This window comes from Onychomys torridus, chromosome 22 (assembly GCF_903995425.1).
Source record: "Onychomys torridus chromosome 22, mOncTor1.1, whole genome shotgun sequence".
NCBI lineage: Eukaryota > Metazoa > Chordata > Mammalia > Rodentia > Cricetidae > Onychomys > Onychomys torridus.
Window position 1 is genome coordinate 24,269,948 of NC_050464.1, and position 6,431 is coordinate 24,276,378.

The window sequence follows — 6,431 nt, forward strand, 5'->3', positions numbered from 1 at the left end:
AGGCCCTTTGTGTGATACTTTCTGAGGAGACATGAACAGATGTCTACTCACTCCAGATGAACCAACCACAGGCCACAGTAAGTCTAAACACACCTTCCGTGTAGCTGTGCCTTCCAGGCAGGACATGGCCATCGTCACCTGGAGCAGAGCAGCCGCATTGACCACAGGAGACCTCTGCTGGTCAGGCCTGTCACCCTGGAGTGCTGGGCACAGGCTGACCGGGGCTTGGGGCTCAGTGGTAGTGTAACTGCCCGTCAGCTGCCCAGGGACTGCCCGTGGTGCAGCTTTTCCCACATCTTCATGCAACAGGCTGCCCAGTGCACACTCTTGTAAGTGACCACAGTGAATTCACTGGCTCACCAAGCGGGACTTGGATGGAATTTCTCTTGGGTCTGTTTGTGTCCTCTCTAGCTGAGGTCAGTGGACATTCTTATGTCTTCCCAGGATTCACCCTGACTGGAGGGAATGTGAGGACATGGAAGGGGGGCCAGAAACCTGGCGTCTCACCCTCAGTCCAGTCCCTGGAAAAGACCCACATGGGACTAGGGCCCACATACGGAAACAGTAAAGCATCGATCCTTGTGTGTGTGGCCTGTGTGGTACCAGCAGCTGGAGTTTAGTTAGGCCTAAACAGTGACCCTACCCCACCTTGTCTTTAATGTTTTATAAAAATAGCCCCACAAGGCTTATTGTTCAACCTGGAGCTCCATAGCTTGGCCCAGGTCCTCTGCAGGGGTGTGGCCTCTCTTGGTCCAGGTACAGAAAGAAAGGAGCAACCCTGTCTCATCACTCCATGGCAGACTTGGCTTCCTCAAAAAGGCTTCCCTGGCCGGGCGGTGGTGGCCCATGCCTTTAATCCCAGCACTCAGGAGGCAGAGGCAAGGGGATCTTTGTGAGTTCGAGGCCAGCCTGGGCTACAGAGTGAGTTCCAGGAAAGGCGCAAAGCTACACAGAAAAACCCTGTCTCGAAAAAGCAAAAACAAACAAACAAACAAACAGACTTCCCTAGCTTCAATCTGTGCATCTCCCTCCTTGCCATGAAACCAGCAGCTCCTGCGCCGTCCGTGCCTGTATATACCATCTGCGAGCCGGGCAAGCCCACCCTGCCTGGGAGCAGCAGAAAAGTGCCCAAGTAAAGTCTGGAATCCAGAGGGGCAGGAAGCCACACAGCTCAGAGGGGTACCCGATCTTGCCTTACTTCCTGGCCCGCCTCCCTTCCAGTTCCTGCCTGCCTTCCAGTTCCTGCCTGCCTTCCAGTTCCTACCTGCCTTCCAGTTCCTGCCTGCCTTCCAGTTCCTGCCTCACTTCCTATTCCTGCCTGCCTTCCAGTTCCTGCCTCACTTCCTATTCCTGCCTGCCTTCCAGTTCCTGCCTCACTTCCTATTCCTGCCTCACTTCCTGTTCTTGCCTGCCTTCCAGTTCCTGCCTCACTTCCTATTCCTGCCTCACTTCCTGTTCTTGCCTGCCTTCCTGTTCCTGCCTCACTTCCTGTTCCTGCCTGCCTTCCAGTTCCTGCCTTGCCTTCCCTCCTGCTTTGTGTCCTGTCCCACTTCCCCTTCCTCCTTTGCTTCCTGTTCCTTCTGCACTTCCCATCTCACTGTACTTCCTGCCTGGCTTTACTTTCCATCCTGTCATCCTAACTTCCACTTCCCACTCCCTGCCTCCTTCAGCTTTGTTCCTCGCTTCTCTTCCTTCCTTAGTGCATTTGACACCAGCGATGCTGACTTGAGAGTCCTACAGGCCTGACCCCTTCCCGGCTACCAGCCTTGTGGCCTGTGGGATATGTTATGCCCAGATCACGGGGATCCCCAAACAACAACCACAGAGACGGAAGCCCGCATGTAAAAGCAAAGAGCCTTTATTTCAAGTTCCAGAGCTTGGTCCCTCTGTCTGTCTGACACAGTGGTGAGAGCAGAGAGCCCTGAGCCCAGGTGGGGCAGAGGTTTTAATCCTAGCAGAGGTTGGGGTGAGGGGCATTTCCAGGGTCCAGGACCCTGTTTGGCTGACAGTTGTCTAGGGGCTATCTGTAAAACAAAAACAGGTGTGTGCTAGACTCAGGGACATCTGTCTACCTTATCTAATGGTTGGAATGTTTGGGATGTCAGGCACTTCCTCACCCCTGGGTGGTACCAGCTTAAGGCTTTTCCTGGATCTGGGTGTTACCTGCCAGTAAGCCTGTCCTAGAAGCTGTGTCTAGGCCCCTAAACCTGTCATGGCTGCTGTGCGGTCACGCTGTTTTGGGGCCCCTTCACAGGATACACTGGTGGAGCCACTCTGAGGCTGAGGCTGAGGACCAGTGCTGGGGACCTCCCACCCAGATGAGCCTGCTGTGCCCTGAAGTGTAGTTCCCCAGTCGCTGCTCACAGTTGCATTGACTTCTGTGTTCAAGTAACATGTTTCTGTCCCGAGACTGGACACTAACCGTATCACTAACACCAGAGACTGCCGGACACTGGTGGCCTTTCATCCCAGCACTTGGGAGGCAGAGGCAGGCGGATCTCTGTGAGTACAAGGCCAGCCAGGGCTACACAAAAACCCTGACTCGAAAAACAAAAGCAGAGGTCAAGGTTGCCACTAGAGGTCAAGATGAAGGACAGATGCAAAGCCAGACAGGCGCCTCCTGTCGTGAGATCGGGTCTCCTGGTCCCGTCCAAGCCACCTTCATCAGTGATGCCATCTTTAAAAGGTGCTTGAGCCCCAGGTTGGGATTCTGTTGGGTGTCTTCTAGGACATACTTAAAAAGGGGGCTGGGGGTGGTGTTTGTTTTGTTACTTTATTTTGTACATATGAGGGTTTTACCCGCATGTGTGACTGTGCCCCACGTGCATACAGTGCTTGAAGAGGTCCGAAGAGTGTCATATCCAGTGGAACTGGAGTTGCCAAGAGCCACTGGGTGGGTGCCGGGAATGGAACCTGGCTCCTCTGGAAGAGCAGCCAGTGCTTTTACTGTGGAGGGATGGCTCTCTCCTGTTCCAGGAAAGACCTTTTGTTTGTTTGTTTTTTAACAAGACAAGGTTTCTCTACGTAACAGCCTGCAACTTGCTTTGTAGACTAGGCTGGTCTTGAACTCACAGAGACCCATCTGCCTCTGCTTCCTGTGTGCTGGGATTAAAGGCATGCACCACCTTGCCCAGCCATACTTTATTTTTTTATTTTAATTTTCTTGTTTGGTTTTTCGAGACAGGGTTTCTCTGTGTAGCCCTGGCTGACCTAGAACTCACTCTGTAGACCAGGCTGGCCTCGAACTCAGAGGTATGCCTGCCTCTGCCTCCCAAGTGCTGGGACCAAAGGTGTGCGCCACCACCTGTTTTGAATACTGTATGTGACATGGCTGCCACCCTGGTTTTCTGGATTCATGCTGGGGGAATGGTTTCTTTTGGATGTCTTTTAGCAGATTTAAGCTCTGAAAAGACATTTTCCCCAAGATGCCCATATGACCCACTCCTCCACTGTGCTGGGGATTTGGCTTTAAGGCCACCTGCTCAGGGAGGCCCATCATGGCCTGTCCCCTCAAATACCCCCATTCTCTATTTCTTTACAGGACTGTCTCAGCTCTTCATATCTAACTCACGCATGTACTGTTTGATCCGACCGGCAGGTGGCAGCATTTCTCACTGTGTTCTATGGCACAGTTGTCTGATACATAACATACAAATAAAAATATAATAGATATAGGTGTGCCCATGTAAAATAATACATACATATAAAAATAAGGCTCAGGATAGGAGTCACCATCTCCAGTGCCGGCCCATGTCCTTCTGTTTCAATGCTACAGCTGATTTAATACACTGACTCCTTTGGGGCACTTTAGCGTTCAGAACGGGGAAAGGCCAGTGACATCAGTTGTGTTCAGAAGAGGTGTGTACTAAAAGGATTTTTTCCCCTCACTGTGATAAAATACATGGGGGGGGGGGGGGAGAACAGCTCAGGAAGGGCCTGTTTTGGCTTCCAGTTTCTGAGGTTTTGGCTGTGGTGGCTGGGCTCCATTGCTTTGGCACAGAGGTAGTGACAGAGAGTGTGGCAGAGACTGTTTATGTTTACAGTCAGCAAGCAGAGAGACACGCCCCCTGGGACCTGATGCTGGCTAACGTTTTGTTTTTTTGGTTTATGTCAACTTGACATAAGCTAGGATCATCTGAGAGGAAAGAACCTTACCTGAGAAAATGCCTCTGTAAGATTAACCTGCGTGTAAGCCTGTAGGGCATTTTCTTGGTTGATGATTGACATGGGAGGGTCCAGTTCACTGTGGGAGGTGCCACCCCTGGGCTGGTGGTCCTTGATGCTTAGGAAAGCAGGGTGAGTTTATCATTGGGTGCAAGCCAGTAAGCAGCACCCCTCTGCTTCAGTTCCTGGCTCCAGGTGGCTTCCCTGAGTTCGTACCCCGGCTTCACTCAGTGATGGACTGAGAGCTGTAAGCTGAAACACACCCCCCCCACACACACACATTGCTTGTGGTCATGGTGTTTCTCCCAGCCTCCTCCCAATAGCCCACGATAAAGCTAGCACTCTGGTAATCGATCACCTCTCGCTTGAGACCAAGCCTTCCACACAGGAGTCTTTCGGGGGATGCTTCAGTATCAGAGCCACAGCAAGGTAGAAGACCAGAATTCCCTGGCCGTGCAGGTAAGTGGGAAAGACACAGGAGGCCTGTGCTCTACGGGTGGGAGGGTGGGACGTTTTGCAAGGCGGGAGCTGCAGAAAAGAGCTTGGGGATTTCTTGAGAAGAGCTGGGGAGAGATGGCCCAATGGTTAAGAATGCTGGCTGCTCTTCCAGGGACCTGGGTTCAGTTCCCAGTGTCTACACAGCACTTCATAGCCATCTTTACCTCCAGTTCAAGGGGATCCAATTCTTTTGGCCTTCATGGGCATCAAGCATACGTGTGGCATACTCACATTTGTGCAGGTAAACTCATACACATTAAATAATACATTTTTCTTTCAAGGCACGGTTTCTCTGTGTAGTCCTGGCTGTCCTGGAACTTAATTTGTAGACCAGACTGGCCTCCAGCTCACTGAGATCTACCTGCCTCTGCCTCCTAAGTGCTGGGATTAAAGGCATGCACTACCACAGCCCTACAATAAAATCTTTTTAAAAAGAAGCCAAGCTGTCTTTTGACCCAGAAATTTTATACTTGAGTGTTTGCCCAAGAGAATAAAAACATCCGTTTATACAACGACTCCAGTAGCTTTCCTTGAACAATGGAAAGCAACTCCAACAACCATCACTGGTGACAGAAGATATGATTAGCCCCAGAGTGAGGAGCCTCCCAGCAGTATGAGGTAGCAGGCCACTGGCTCGCTCCACCCCCGCAGTGGACCTCCAACCAGTGACAGAAGCCAGACACAAACGACAGCCTGATGCCATCCATCTGGAAACCCTGATAGGTGAGGCAGGAAGCTTGCTTGAGGCTAGGCCAGGGCCTGACTGCAAAGCAGCTCTCTGGAGGGCAGGAAGTGATCTGGGTTCTGGAGATGTCGGAGTGGTAACTTGCATCAAACCATCGACTGCCCTGAGAGGGGACATAAAAAGTTGCAGCCTTGCCTCAACTTTACAGTTGCACTTAAAATTTTGAAATTATGATGTTTGCCGAACATACTTTTAGTTCATTTTTGTGTGTATGAGTGTTTTGTCTACACGTGTGTTTGTGCATAGTGTGTGCCTGGTACCCATGGAAACCAAAAGAGGGTATCAGACCCTCTGGGACTGGAGTTACAGGAGATTGTGACCACCATGTGGTGCTGGGAATCAAAGCTAGGTCCCCTGGAAGAGTAGCCAGTACTCTTAACCACTGCACCATCTCTCTAGCCCCTTCCTATACATACTAAGAGATTCCAAATAATTGTAATTAATGTATACAGTGTGACATGATCAAATCATGGTCATTAGCATCTTCTGTTAAACATTCCAAAGTAGCCGGGCGGTGGTGGCACACGCCTTTAATCCCAGCACTTGGGAGGCAGAACCAGGCGGATCTGAGGCCAGCCTGGTCTACAGAGTGAGATCCAGGAAAGGCACAAAGCTACACAGAAAAACCCTGTCTCGAAAAACAAAAAACAAACAAACAAAACATTCCAAAGTGTTTGGTAAATGTGTATTAACTGTGTGTGTTTATGGGCTACCTTGAAATATTTTACTATATGCAATACAGCAAACAATTATTGGATCAGGGTGTTTGACACTTCTATCTTGTAAAAAATACTTCTTTTATTTTTGTTTGTGTGTATATCACCCCTCCCCAGTCTTTGTGTGTGTATGTGAGAGAGAGAGAAAGACACACACACACACACACACACACATACACACACACACACACACACACACACACACACACACACACACACACGTGCAGTGCCCACAGAGGCCAGAAGAGGGCGTCAGATCTGGAGGTGGAGTTATAGGACATTGTGCTGGGAACAAAACTTGGGTCCTC